This window comes from Heptranchias perlo, chromosome 2, assembly GCF_035084215.1.
Source record: "Heptranchias perlo isolate sHepPer1 chromosome 2, sHepPer1.hap1, whole genome shotgun sequence".
In the NCBI taxonomy this organism is placed as follows: domain Eukaryota; kingdom Metazoa; phylum Chordata; class Chondrichthyes; order Hexanchiformes; family Hexanchidae; genus Heptranchias; species Heptranchias perlo.
In genome coordinates this window covers 36203356-36217522 of record NC_090326.1, presented here as the reverse complement: position 1 = coordinate 36217522, position 14167 = coordinate 36203356, and the positions used below count along the sequence as shown (strand labels likewise).

Genomic DNA, 14167 nt, shown 5'->3' with positions numbered 1-14167 from the left:
GCGGAGAGATGGAATTAAGATACAGATCAGCCATGATCTAATTGGTGGAACAGTCTCAAGGGTCCAAATAGCCTACTCCTGTTCCTATCTTCATTATTCAAAAATTGTAAGTAGAGTCTATGGCAAGTCAAATTCTGCTATTGAGAGATTTGGGAGTTTTACCAATGTTTAAAAACATTTATTCTGCAATTCCATCCATTTTTCTGTGAAAACTGCAAATAAGTGGCCTTGATCAAAAGCAGCAGGCAAAAAAAAAGTTAATCAAAAAAAAAAGCAAAGGTTACTTACTGGTACTCTTTTTGTTGTATTAAATGGTCATAATGATCATAAGCAATTGGGAAACCCTAAATTTGACACGAGGCTATTAGTGGTTTAGAAAATGGTCTTTTTACATCAGAGATCTTGTAGGACGATTAGCCTCAGATGTATAGTCAAGACGACTAACCAAAATGAGTTTGGGGCAGTCTCTATCCAGTTTCAAATGGACCTCCAACATAACAACCATTATCATGGCTTTCTGGTTTTAAGGTTTAACCAACAGAAAAATTTGGTGCTGTTCATCTGAGGGTAATGTTGAAGTAGCAGAGCCAGGTTCTGTCAGCCAAGCAAGAGGCAGCAGCACCAGGTGTGCGGAAACTTGGGAACCATTATTTCAATATAAAAGGCTTATTCATAAGTATCGCTAAGCCTCAGAGGCTCAGTGAAAATCTAACCAAGGTAAACTAAATTGGGTACAAATAAAAATGGTAAAAATAAACACCCAAAAATCCCCTGAAAACTTGGAGCATTGCCTATAATTCAGCACTGACTGGTGCTCTCACAGAAACTCTTCCGAGTTGTCTGCGAAGAAAATTTCACACGAGCTCTGCTGCAGTTGAGAAAGTGCAGAGGTCCATTTGAAACTGGATTGAGACTGCCCCAAACTCATTTTGTTTAGTCGTCTTGACTATACATCGGAGGCTAATGGTCCTACAAGATCTCGGACGTAAAAAGACCATTTTCTAAACCACTAATAGCCTCATGTCTGCACAGAAAATTTCACACATGAGCTCTGCTGCAGTTGAGAAAGTGCAGAGCACTTTGCTTCTAGTTTGTGCTATATTCGGTAATTCTAGACAGACAAGAGGGGAGGTAAGGGGGATATTTTCGTCTTCATTGCATGGGTCGTACTGTAACTTGACAGTGTGTATGCCCTGCCTATTACAGAAAACACACGATTTCCATCCTGCTGCAGCTCTATGGCGCTAGGCTGGCCCAATATCGGACAGCCCGGAGGCCAACACAACTGCGGGGAAAGGTAGGCCCATATTATCCTTGTGGAGCCAGGGAGGAGCACAAGCTACCAAGTGAGCACTCTAAATTACATCAGGTTGCTCATGTGCATCATTGGACCCCAATTTGCATTGATTAACGAGGCTCCTACCTGATTCAGGTAGGCGCCTGGGCTGCCCAGCAGAAGGCCAGAGTTAAAATGGCAGTGGAGCAGGAACAGGCCATTGAGTCAATCAAATCAATTTTAACTTTGCTCCAGCCCAGTTTTCCGTCAGGAGGAGGGAGTTAAAATCGCCCCTAGTATTCTTTATACTTGCCCTGAGCAATGCCACAGGTGGTCTACTCGTAATACATTAAAGGTCTTGCATATTAGTGCACTTTTGTCACACTTATTTCCTGTGACATTTTGCCACCCCCTCCATTATAAAACAACTCATCAAACTCAGCATGAGCAATGCCAGAGGTGATCTAACTGTTCTAGTATGGATACTGTCAAAGGGCAGTCAAAGTTTATGTAAAAACCTCAACAGATGTTAACTGGGCTGAAACGGAGACTGAGCACAAGATAATTCATATATTATATATGATTACTTTCACCAAAAGTAACAAGGGAAGTCATGAGCATTAACTCCCGAAAATAGTGATAAACCAAGTAGAAAATAACAACTGTTGCATAAAATAAGATGAAGTCCTAGACAGGCCAGAAGGTCACAAACAAATAATTCACCAGTATTTATCCCTGAGTAGTAAGAGGGACAGGGTGAAATGCGAGGTTTTGCTCATCATTAGAAGGGAGCCAATGAATACTATAAAAAGGTCCAGAAAATTGGAAGTAGGCCGACATGGCACCCACTCCTAAAACGGTGACGCGACACAGACTACGTCTTACTCAATACTGGGTAAAATAATGGAATCAAGCCGAGGATAACCATTTAGTAAACGTGAGCCAAATGTATTCTGTAGGGGAAAACCTCACCCAAACAACCTCAGGCTTTTTTTTTGAGGAAGTCACATCCCAAGAGAATTGCAGAAAGCCCTATAATGTGGCATAGCTCCATTTCCAAAACACATTTGGGAAAGTTCTGCATGAACAGCTACTAGTTAAGTTTTAAGTGGCAGGAATTCAGAGTAAAATCTGGGAATGGACAAGAAATCAGAGGAGTTATATCAGGATGGAGAGAGCGCGCTATGCTGTGTGGGGTGTCCAGAGATCAATGATTGAGACCACTACATAAGAACATAAGAAATAGGAGCAGGAGTAGGCCAAACAGACCTGCGAGACTGCTCTGCAATGCAATAAGATCATGGCTGACTTACTACCTCAACTCCACTTTCCCGCCCTATCTCCATATCCCTTGATTCCCCTAGAGTCCAAAAATCTATCGATCTCAGTCTTGAATATACTCAATGACTGAGCCTCCACAGCCCTCTGGGGTAGAAAATTCCAAAGATTCACAGCCCTCTGAGTGAAGAAATTTTTCCTCAACTCGGCTAAATGGCTGACCCCTTATCTTGATACTATGACCCCTAATTCTAGAGTTTCCAGCCAGGGGAAACAGTCTCTCAGCATCTACCCTGTGAAGCCCTCTCAGAATTTTATACTTTTCAATGAGATCACCTCTCATTCTTCTAAACTCCAGAGAATATAGGCCCATTCTACTCAATCTCTCCTCATAGGACAACCCGCTCATTCCAGGAATCAATTTAATGAACTTTCGTTGCACCCCCTCTAAGGCACTACAGTTTATAATTTAGATCAATCACTTGGAATCAGAAACTGAATGTTAACGGATAATATTTTCAGATGATACCAAATTAGATGGGGTAATGAATCTTAAGAGGCATGCTAGGGAACTAAAAAGATAGACAAAGTGGGCAACGGTAGCTAAAATTTAATAGGGACAAGTATAAAAGTACTGCACGTAGGAGGAAGAAGAAGGGAAAAAAAAAAAATCATACGCTACCTAGTGTGTTGAAAAGCTACAGAAACAGCTCAGGGATCTCGGGGGTTTTAGTGCACTCAATGCTCAATACATCCAATCGCTGCAAAGCTGCGATCAACAAAGCAAACAGAATGCTATATGGCCAAAATTGTAGAGTACAAATTGTGCTCAAACTGTACTGTGCTCTAATCAGACCACAACTGCATCCAGTTCTGATCACCAAGATCCAACGTAGACGGTCAAGCTCCAGAGCAAGTTCAGAGAAGAGCCACAAGATTGATCCCTAGAGTCAGAGGATTGAATTATGAGGAAGACTGAAAAAACTTGTGGCTTTCAGCATTGAAAAGAGGTGGCTGAGAGGAGACCTTATACACGTATATGGGAGAGTAAATGTTATAAATTGGCAAAAATGAATGCACGGAATTGGAGGCAACCTTGCGACATGGGTAGGGAATTGGTTGGGGGGGGGGGGGGTAGGAGAGAGAGAGTAGGGATAAAGGGTAGGTACTCCGATTGGTGGGATGCAACAAGTGGTATTCCCCAGGGATCTGTACTGGGCCATTTTTGATGGACCAATAATGGTTGCTCCAGGGTCACCAAACAAGAATCAACACAAATGCCCCTTTTAGGGCACCACTAATATAAGAAACATATGATCCAATCAAACTAAAAGCAGCCAAAATAAGCAACAAAGTCCCAACTAAATCAAAATGTTATCAGTGTCTATAAGACACTCTGTACCCTGCAGTGCCCACCGGTCACGGAAGGCCTCATGCGTACTGGTGGACACTGCATGCACCCTCTCCAGGGCCAGCCGGGCACGGACAACACCGCGGGAGAGAGGAAGGCAGCCAGAGCGAACCACCCCCCCCTTCTCCAGGCCCCGCCCATCCCAAACCTACAAATTGCTGTTTTAGCCAGACCCAAGAGCAGGTCCACGAGAAGATCCTCCGACTTACGCACCCCTCTCCGCACCGGGCGGCCAAAGATTAGGAGCGTTGGGCTGAAGTGTAACAAAATGTTGAGGAGCAACCCCTTCAGGTAACTATACAGGGCCTGCAACCTCTCACACTGAATATATACCATGAGCCATGGACCCCTCCAGGCCCCAAAAATCACATGCGGCTTGGAGTCCGTGAAGGTGCTTATAAATTCTGTTGCTCACCACTGCACCGTGCAACACTCTCCAATGGTGCAGGGAAGGACTCCTGCCAGGAGAGCCTTCCATTGCCCCCCCCACCACCTGCCTCCACCAGACGGCAAGATGACACATCCAGATGGGAGACAAGAGCGAGTTGGTGGAGAGTGTGCAGGAGCAGCCCATACAGAAAACCCCTCTGCGCAGTGTGGAATAGCACGGAAGGAATTTCCGTGGGACGGTTCAAGTTTTGAGGCGCAGGGTCCCGAGGGAGGTTACCGGGCTTCGCGCTGATGAGAAATTTCACCCGAACAGGTGCAAGATCAGGCGGGAACTCTCCACATCCTTAAGCCTCCTCGATACACCTAATGGAGTCAAGGGCCGAGCATGACCATCAATGCCTGGATGGCATTGGCTGCAGCGCCAGAGCATCGGACACGCCAATGCCTCCGGTGACATCCAAACCACTCCGCTACCATCCAGTATGTCCTGGGGCCTCAGCTTTTAACCATATTTATCAATGACTTGGGATGAACGAATAGAGTTGGATATCGAAGTTTGCAGAGGACACTAAGTTCGGAGGGGCAGTAAGTAGTGCAGATGGGAGGAGGAAGTTACAAAGGGACATTATCAGATTAAGTGAGTGGGTAAAACTGTAGCAACTGTGGAGCTCAAAATGGGGAAGTATGTGGTCATCCACTTTGGATCCAAGAAAAGCAAATTGGAATATTCGTCTAAATGGTGAGAAACTAGGAACTGTGGAGGAACAAAGAGATTTGGGTTTCCATGTACATAAATCACTGGATATGTATAAAAAGCAATCAAAAAGGCTAATGGAATGTTGGCCTTTATCTGGCAGTTGTGGGGGGGGGGGGGGGGGGTGGTGGGCTGGAATACAAAGGGAGGAAGTTATGTTTCAGTTGTATAGAGCCATGGTCGACCCCATCCGGAGTACTGCGTTCAGTTTTGGGCAGCGCACCTCAGGAAGGATAAAAAGGCCTTGGAGGGGGTGCGGCGCAGATTCACCAGAATACCACCAGCACTTAAAGGGTTTAAATTATGAGACAGGCTGCATAAGGCTCAAGTCCTTGAACGTGTTGTCGTTTGCCAAATCCATGCCCATCTTTGCCACAACTCCATGTTTGAACTCCTCCAAATCAGGTTTCCGCCCCTGCCATGGTACTGAAAGTCACAAATGGCATTGTGTGTGACTGTGACGATGGTAAACTATCCCACCTCATACTTCTCTACTTGTCTGCAGCCTTTGACACTGTTGACCACAACATCCTCCTCGAACGCCTCTCCTCCAGTTGGTTGGGACTGCCCTCAGCTGGTTCCATTCTTATCTATCCAGTTGAAGCCAGAGAATCTCCTGAAATGGCTTCTCTTCCCACTCCCACACCATTACCTCTGAAATCCCCCAAGGATCGATCCTTAGCCCCCTCTTACTTCTCACCTACATGCTACCCCTCGGCGACATCATCCAAACAAACGACATCAGTTTCACACGTTCGCTGACGACACCCAGCTCTACCTCACCACCACCTCTCTCGGCCCCCCCACTGCCTCTGTATTGTCAAACTGCTTGTCCAACATCCAGTACTGGATGAGCAGAATTTTCCACCAATTAAATACTGGGAAGACCGAAGCCATTGTCTTCGGCCCCTGCCACAAACTCCGTTCTCTGGCCACCGACTCTATTCCTCTCCCTGGCCACTACGAGGCTGAACCAAGCCGTTCACAATCTTGGTGTCCTATCTGATCCTGAGCTGAGCATCCAATCTCATATCTGCACCATCACTAAGACAGCCTACTTCCACCTCCATAACATAGCCCGTCTCCACCCCTGCCTCAGCTCATCTGCTGCTGAAACCCTCATCCATGCTTCTATTACCCCCAGGCTCTCCTGGTCAGCCTCCCATCTTTCACCCTCCATAAATTTGAGCTCATCTAAAACTTTGCTGCCCATGTCCAAACTCACACGTGGTCCCGTTCACCCATCACCCCTGCGCTCGCTGACCCATTGACTCCCGGTCCGGGAACTCAATTTTAAAATTCTCATCCTGTTTTCAAATCCATCCATGACCTCGTCCCTCCCTGTTTCTGTAACCTCCTCCAGCCCTACAACCCAAAGAGATCTCCGCGCTCCTCCAATTCTGGCCTCTTCTGCATCCCCCACTTCCTTCGTCCAACTACTGGCGACCGTGCCTTCAGCTGTCTCGGCCCCAAGATCTGGAATTCTCTCCCTAAACCTCTCCGCCTCTGCACCTCTTTCTGCTCCTTTAAACCTACCTCTTCAACCAAGTTTGTGGTCACCTGTCCTAATGTCCCCTTCTTTGGCTCGGTGTCAATTTTTGTCTGATTATGCTCCTATGAAGCACATTGGGACATTTTACTATATTAAAAGGCACTATATAAATGCAATAGTTGCTGTTGTTGTTGTAGTATTCCCTTGTGTATAGAAGATGGCAGGCTGATCTAATCAAGGTGATTAAAATGATTAAAGGATTAGATGGGGTAGATAAAAAGAGAAACTGTTTCCTCTGGTGGGGAATTCAGAACAACGGGGCATAATCTTAAAATTAGAGCCAAGGCATTCAGGAGTGAAATCAGGAAGCTCATCTTCACCGACAAAGGGTAGCAGAAATCTGCAACTCTCCCCCGCAAAAGGCTGCTGATGCTGGATCAATTGAAGCTTTCAAGACAGAGATTGATAGTTTCCTTGTTAGGTAAGGGTGTCAAAGGATAAAAATGCAAAGGCTGGTAAATGGGGTTGAGGTACAGATCAGCCATGATTCAACTGAATGGCAGAAAAGGCTCGAGGGGCTGAATGGCCTACTCCTGTGCCTGTATTCCTATGAGGTACATCTGGAATACTACTTCAGACTAAACAATGATAATAGGACAAGAGAACTTAGGGTCAGAGTAAAAGGCAATTGCAAGATCAAAGTAGGGGAGTTCCTCGTCACAGAATAATTAACACAAGGCATGGACATACAGTAGCATAGCGAAGGCAAAATCTCTGGAATCGTTTAAGAGAAAGAGTTGGATGCTATGATGGGGCACTGTTGGTTCTTTCTGAATAGATGAGCTAAAATAGGCCAAATGGCCTATTTATGTATCCATCTTATGAACCTGTGAACATATTAGCGTACGTGTGAAGCTGTAAAACAGAATTTCAGTTGTGGTCAGCTTTCTATTTGTATGCTTGGGTTAAATACACCAACAGAAACTACGCATCAAATTCTCACACCACATTACAACCAACATAGCAAAGTATTCTTCAAAGTTTTGAATCCAAGAATATGGGGTTCAAAAGCTTGGTAATGGACAGGCGGCCGGACATGCAAATGAAGAGTTCCAAATAGAACTATGGCGTGTGTGTGTGTGTGTGTGTGTGTGTGTGTGTGGTGTTAATTGGAAATATCAGGGACCATCATTTTCACAGTCAGAAGTATAGATAATGCAGTCACATTTCAGGATTTTTTGACCTTTTTCCCCCCCATAAAAAGGATTTTGGGAAAAAGAATTACTTTTAAAATTGTGGGTTTTTAAAGCAATGTATATTCACTCAAAATAGACTCTGGAGACAATAGATGATCAATGAGCTGGCTTTGATGTTACTTCCCCAGAGACTTTACCCTGTTTTGGCAATTGATAAATATCTCACACCCATTCTACTGGGAAGTCACTGGTCCCTTTTGGCTGTAAAGAATGGAAAATTGAAACAGAAGCACAGGCAGTCATACTTTTAAAAAAAAGAAAATTAATGCTGCAAAGGCAGTCAGGGCTAGCAAGGGTTACAAGATTAGAATGCAGGGGAGTAGTTAGAAATTATTTTGTTTGCTTGCTGTGAAATAAAGCTGCTTAATAATTTGTACTTAACCTCGTCTCACCAAGTATTTGCTTAGTCTACCATTGAAAGATTGAAGCACATGTGCAAAAGATACAGAGATCCAGTTCAGATCACAAGGAAATACTATTGTTACACCCCTGGGTAATGCTAACATATAGTTTGATATTGGGCATTACAGGCACACTGATAAATGTAGCACACAGACTGCTAGAAGGAATGACTAGCAACACTATACCCAAGAGAATATCTAAGGCAAGGCCCTAAGATTGTTAACGTGCATACAGAAATATGCTGACAACACAATATTAACGTGGCTGAGAAGTAAAGGACAAAACATTAGGATAATTAAACTTTATTAACATTGTCCTATTTCTAGCCAAGATGGACAAATTATAAAATCGGTGCTTCTTTTATTAAAAACCAAACATTAATTTCCTATAATCTATGGGTACTCTTGGTAAAGCCACAATTTCCTCCAGTTAAACACTGGGAACTCCATGTAACAACAACAACAAATGTAGCTGAAGTGCACTTACAACTGTGGGAAGTTGGAGACAAAAGTCCAAGACAGAATTAGATGGTGACAATTGGTTACTGTGTACGTTCAACGGTACAGGAAGAATGACTAATGATGATGACGACATCTTTGTGAAGTGCCTTGGGGTATTTTTCTATGTTAAAGACATTATATAAATGTAAGTTCTTGGTAAATGCAAGTGCAATGGTATCTCGGACGTAACTGGTGATTGCAACATTTCTCTTGATTAGTGATCTAACTGCAGCTGCATGAACAGTTCTCGTCTCCTAGATTTTATGCATGATACAACACACTGAATTGCATGCAGCAGAATATAATTCCAGTGCCATTCCACATCATGACTGATTGGCTGTCCAGAAGGGTGCTGGCAAAAGCATTTTGAGGCTGTGTGTGTAGTGGATAACCAAAGCTGCAAGGGTGAATTGAAGTTCACATCAGGAAATGGTTTTAGAAGCCGTGAACACAATGACTATGCAGCACCTTGCAAAACATCAGAGTAACAGCCTGGAGTCTGTTAGTTATGCATGTCACAAACTTTGGCTGCTATGACCAGCACCAGCGGCTGAGTGCTTCCTGTTTCGATGACTTGCGTGTGGGACAATGATCTTATCGCCCATGCGCATTGTAGATCACCAACTGCTCTCACTGCCACTCACTAAAAGCGCAGACCGGAGCAGAGCACCAAAAATGCAACCGATGCAGATAGCCATAAGGGGAGAGGAGAGCAAAGCCCGGAGGAAGGGGAGAAGCTGGGCGGAAGGGGAGAAGCAGAAAAAGGAAGGGGGAAAAAAATGGGGGAGGGGGGAGAACAGAAGTAGTGGGGGCAAATGCCTCCATGGCCTTACACCTTCCTATCTAAACTCTGTAGTGGCAGCGCTGTATTTTCTGTGAACCCGGTAGTGTCAGTGCTGTCTGTTCTCTGAAATCAGCAGTGTTAGCGCTGTGTGTTCTCCGAACTCGGTAGCGTTAGCATTGTGTCTTGTCTGAACTCTGTAGCCTGCCTGACAATGACTCGATCAAATTACACATTCCAGACAAAGGGTTGCGTGAGTATTGCCCTCCCACGTCCTGTCGGTGGCAATAGCAGGTTATGTTATTTCCACCATAGTGGTGGCAATAGATACCACCAACTTTGACTGGTGAATGAACATAGATCTCAGACAGAAACTATGGAATTCCAGTGCTACCAATTCATGTGGTATTAATATTTGTTCTGCAGAGTGATACATGGCTACCGTCTTTTGCATGCAGTTCCCCCTTCCCCACTTTCCTCAAATAAAATTTCAATAAACTAATTTACAAATCATGAACTATGAACATTAAGTAAATGCACTCCCAGCCTCAACAAATCATTATCCACATCATATTCTACATTCAAAAAGGTGGAAAATCTTCTGCAGCATTTTCTTCTGAAAATAATGCCCTGTTGTTAGAAGATCATAGGAAGCAGAAAGAAAGCCACACTTGTGCTGTTTGTATCTAAAAATCTATATTCATGTGCAGAACTTGCAAGTGAGCTGTGTGGTCTTGTGTTCAGTACTTCCTGTGAGTGTCACCCTTTTAATATAGGGAAACCCATCAGTTGCATAGAATTGCTGAACAGCTGCACCTCTTTGAATTGGCCGTATTGCAGTTAATCTTCCAAAGTTGTTCAGCAATATTTATATATTAAAAAAAAGTCCAAACTACTAGCACCTTCGGGTTAAAACTTACTGACTGTCACCTTTAAATAAAAAATTGCATGACCCTGTTGCCTGGTTTCCAGGATTTAACAAATCACACCACCTCTGAAGCAGTTTGGAAAACCATGCTGCATTAGGTCACAATGCTTATAGTGTGCAAAGTGCTCCCTTCTAACAGTAGTGCAGGCAGACAGAATGAGAGCAGTGTCTCCTTGTATCAGCATGCAAACTGTGCCAACACTGCATCTGGTTAAGTGCTGTACAACTTTACAAGATTTGATTCGCAATTAGCGTTATACATTAAGTGGAGTTGCAGACCATAATATAGTAACACATTTTCCACATCAACACACCTTCACTGGGGCACAATTAATCAAATATTGCTGCCATCTACTGTATCCGATCAAAATGGAGAAAATCATTTACTTGGCTTCCTATAGGACATTAGCATTTAAAATCTAAATCACAGGGAAAATATGTACGGTATTTAAAACATATTCTGAGACTGGAATCTCGAGCTACCCTCTCCAAGGCAACTTGAAACAAACCTCTGAAATACATTATTGCATATTGAAGGTATAGATCCAGTTTTAGGGCAGGTTGATGCATCCTCATAAATCCATTTGGAGCAGTCAAATACATTGCAATAAAAACACCATGGCGGCATCTAAGAAAGTGGCCAAACATTTGTATTTGTAACAGTTGGTCGTGGCAATCCAAAATTAAATGAAAACAACAGTTTCTTTAATACCAAACTACAAAAAGTCACTATACACTTCTATACAACCAATAATGGTATAGGTTTAACCAGGATGTACCGTTGAGAACAAAAAGTATCTTGCACTATATTTTAATTTAAAGTTATTTTTCAAATATTGCTCTACACGTCAGCTGTGGCTCAGCGGTAGTAGCACTCTCACCTTCGAGTCAGAAGGTTGTGGGTTTAAGCCCCAATCCAAAGACTTTAGCACATAATTTAGGCAGACACTGGAGTGCAGTCCAGGAGTGCCACACTGGCAGAGGTGCAGTCTTTTGGATGAGATGTTAAAACGAAGTCCCGTCTGCCCTCTCAGGTGGATGTAAATGATCCCACAGCCACTAATCAAAGAGTAGAGAAGTTCTTTCGATATCTGGCCAACATTTATCTCTCAACCAACAATACCAAGAACAGATTATCTGGTTGTTTATCTCATTGCTGTTCATGAGACCTTGCTGTGTGCAGATTGGCTGCCATGTTTCCTTGCATTACACCAGTGACTACCCTTCAAAATACTTCAATGGCTGTGTAGTACATTGGGACGTCCTGTGATCATGAAAAGCTCTATATATAGATGCAAGTTCTTTCCTTCTACATTTAACAGCGGGACTGCTTTACAACCTTAAAACACATCTGTACATAGTGATTGGATCTTGGAAATTAAGGAATAATTGGAAGGCAAAACGTGGGCCAGCTCTGATGAATAACTGATTCATTTGATAAGATTAATAAAGGAGAATAGGAGACCAAATGTATATTGTGTGTCATGTACTACAGGTTTGTGCAGTAAGGACCTACCCTCATTATATAGGATTCTATAGAATTTAGTGAGAAAATTTGACTTCATACAATAAAAATCCGTGAAATAACCTTAACTGTACATAAGTGTAGCAATTTGAGGAAATTTTAAAAATGCTCATTAAAAACAATCCTCACTTATTTTGTAATTCTGCCAACAAAAAAGGATTTTAGAATGAGAGTTAATTCTAAGTGAGACGACAATGGCCATTCCCTCAAGACTTGTTAAGAAAGCTAAAAGCTTTCCCTGAACAATAACCATTTTAATTACATCAAGATGTGACCTACCATTGAAAATCTCAATACAGGCCAGTTTTGTAAATTCACCTCTTTAATCCCTAGCTATAATGATAAGGCAGTAGGTAAGATATCTGATCAAAGTTACTGTGCTAATAGGGCTATCCTCAATGAATTTTAAGTCGTCACTGGCGATAAAACACTATGAAAATATTAATACCAAATCAAAACCAGAGCCAGATTTTCAAAATTGCTCTGCATAACTGCAGTTGCTTTCCTTGTGAAGTTAACTTCAATGGCTGATGTGATGGCTGACCTGATCAATGTGTAAAAACCAAAGGCCAAAAGTGACTTGAAAATGACCAAAGATCACCAGTATTGGTGTCAAAGCATCCTAACTTCAAAATCACTGGTCTACATGATTTGTAGAGGGGTGCCTGAGGAGAAGAATTCTGACATTGCAATCAATTCTTTTTAGCTTATTACTTCCACTTTTACTCAATTCATTACTGCTTAAAACATTTTTTTTTAAACACGTAACTTTTGGTTGAAATAAATATGTATAGATGAAAGAAAGAAAGAAAAAGAAACATAGCACCTTTCATGTCCTTTAGGACAGCCCAAAGTGTTTCACAGCCAATTAAGTACTTTTAAAGTGTAGTCACTGTAGTAACAGGCTAACATGGTAGTCAATTTGGGCCCCAACAGGGTCCAACAAACAACAATGAGATAAATGATCAGACTGTTTTAGTGATGTTAGTTGAGGGATAAATATTGGACAGGATACCAAGAGAACTCCCCTGCTCTTTGAGTAGCGCCATGGGATCTTTTATATCCACCTGTGGGGCAGAGGCGGCTTTGTTTAAAGTCTCATCTGAAAGACGGCACCTCAGGCAGTGCAGCACTCCCGCAGTACTGCAGTGAAGTGTCGGCCTGGATTAGCTGCTTAGGTCTTTGCAATGGGTCTTGAACGCACGACCTTCTGACTTAGAGTCAAGAATGCTACCACTGAGTCAAGGCTGACACCATGGTCTTTATGTGACACTATGGCAGATGTGAAGCTGGAGCACAATCTAAACACATTTTTTTTCAGTACTTTATATCATAACTGTTACAGCAACCCGTCAAACAAATTGGCCAGATATATTGCTCGCAGGGAGTGTAGGGTAGAGGGAGGAGGTAGATACCCACGATCTAGAATGTTCAGAGATCTGGGGGTGAAATTCAACTTGTGGGGTACAAAACAGGCGGTAACAGATCGACCGCCCATTATACCCTCCACCCATTTTGTGCCCAAGTTGAATTTTACCCCCCTGATGTTTTGTGGGAGAAAGTTACTGGAGCCAAGTTTGTGATTTTTTTTTTAAAAAAGGCATGTGTTATAAATGTTATTTTTAGGAATGGCTGCTGAAAGGAGCTTGATTTTTTTTTAAAGCAGTTTAATGGGTTGATTTTCTTTTTTATGAATGGAACTCAAGTTAGTAAGACGAGTGCTTTTTGATTGGTTGCTGTGAAATTTGAGCACACTTTAAATGTCATATAAAGATAATTATTCACTTAATGGATAATGAAAAACCTTTTGAAAAAAGTGAGAGTGAACACTTTCATTTAAAAAAAATCTAATGGAAGTCAATTCTCACTTCCACTGCAAATAATGCAAGCTCACATTAATTTATCTCAGTTAACAGAGAGACATGGTTGACATGACTGCTAATGGCCTCTACAACCTCAAACTAATGTAGCATTAAAGATTATGTGCAACACAATACTATTTAGCACTGATAATTTTTTATGTTCTCCAATCCAGAGGCTCTAAGACAATAGTAGCACCCCAACCACCACTCCGGCTCAAATCAACTAACTTAACACAGACCAGGAATCAAACTAGTGGTCATCATAATCTGCATGGTTCAGCTAAGCATTGTCGTAAGCAACCGAGCTATCAG

The 14167-nt window shown here is 42.6% G+C and overlaps 1 protein-coding gene across 1 annotated transcript in view; it reads right to left on the bottom strand.

Moving 5' to 3' along the window:
* Window positions 1–14167, bottom strand: part of tmem170b (transmembrane protein 170B) — a 43087-nt gene that overhangs the window by 11134 nt on the left and 17786 nt on the right. The window lies entirely within an intron of this gene.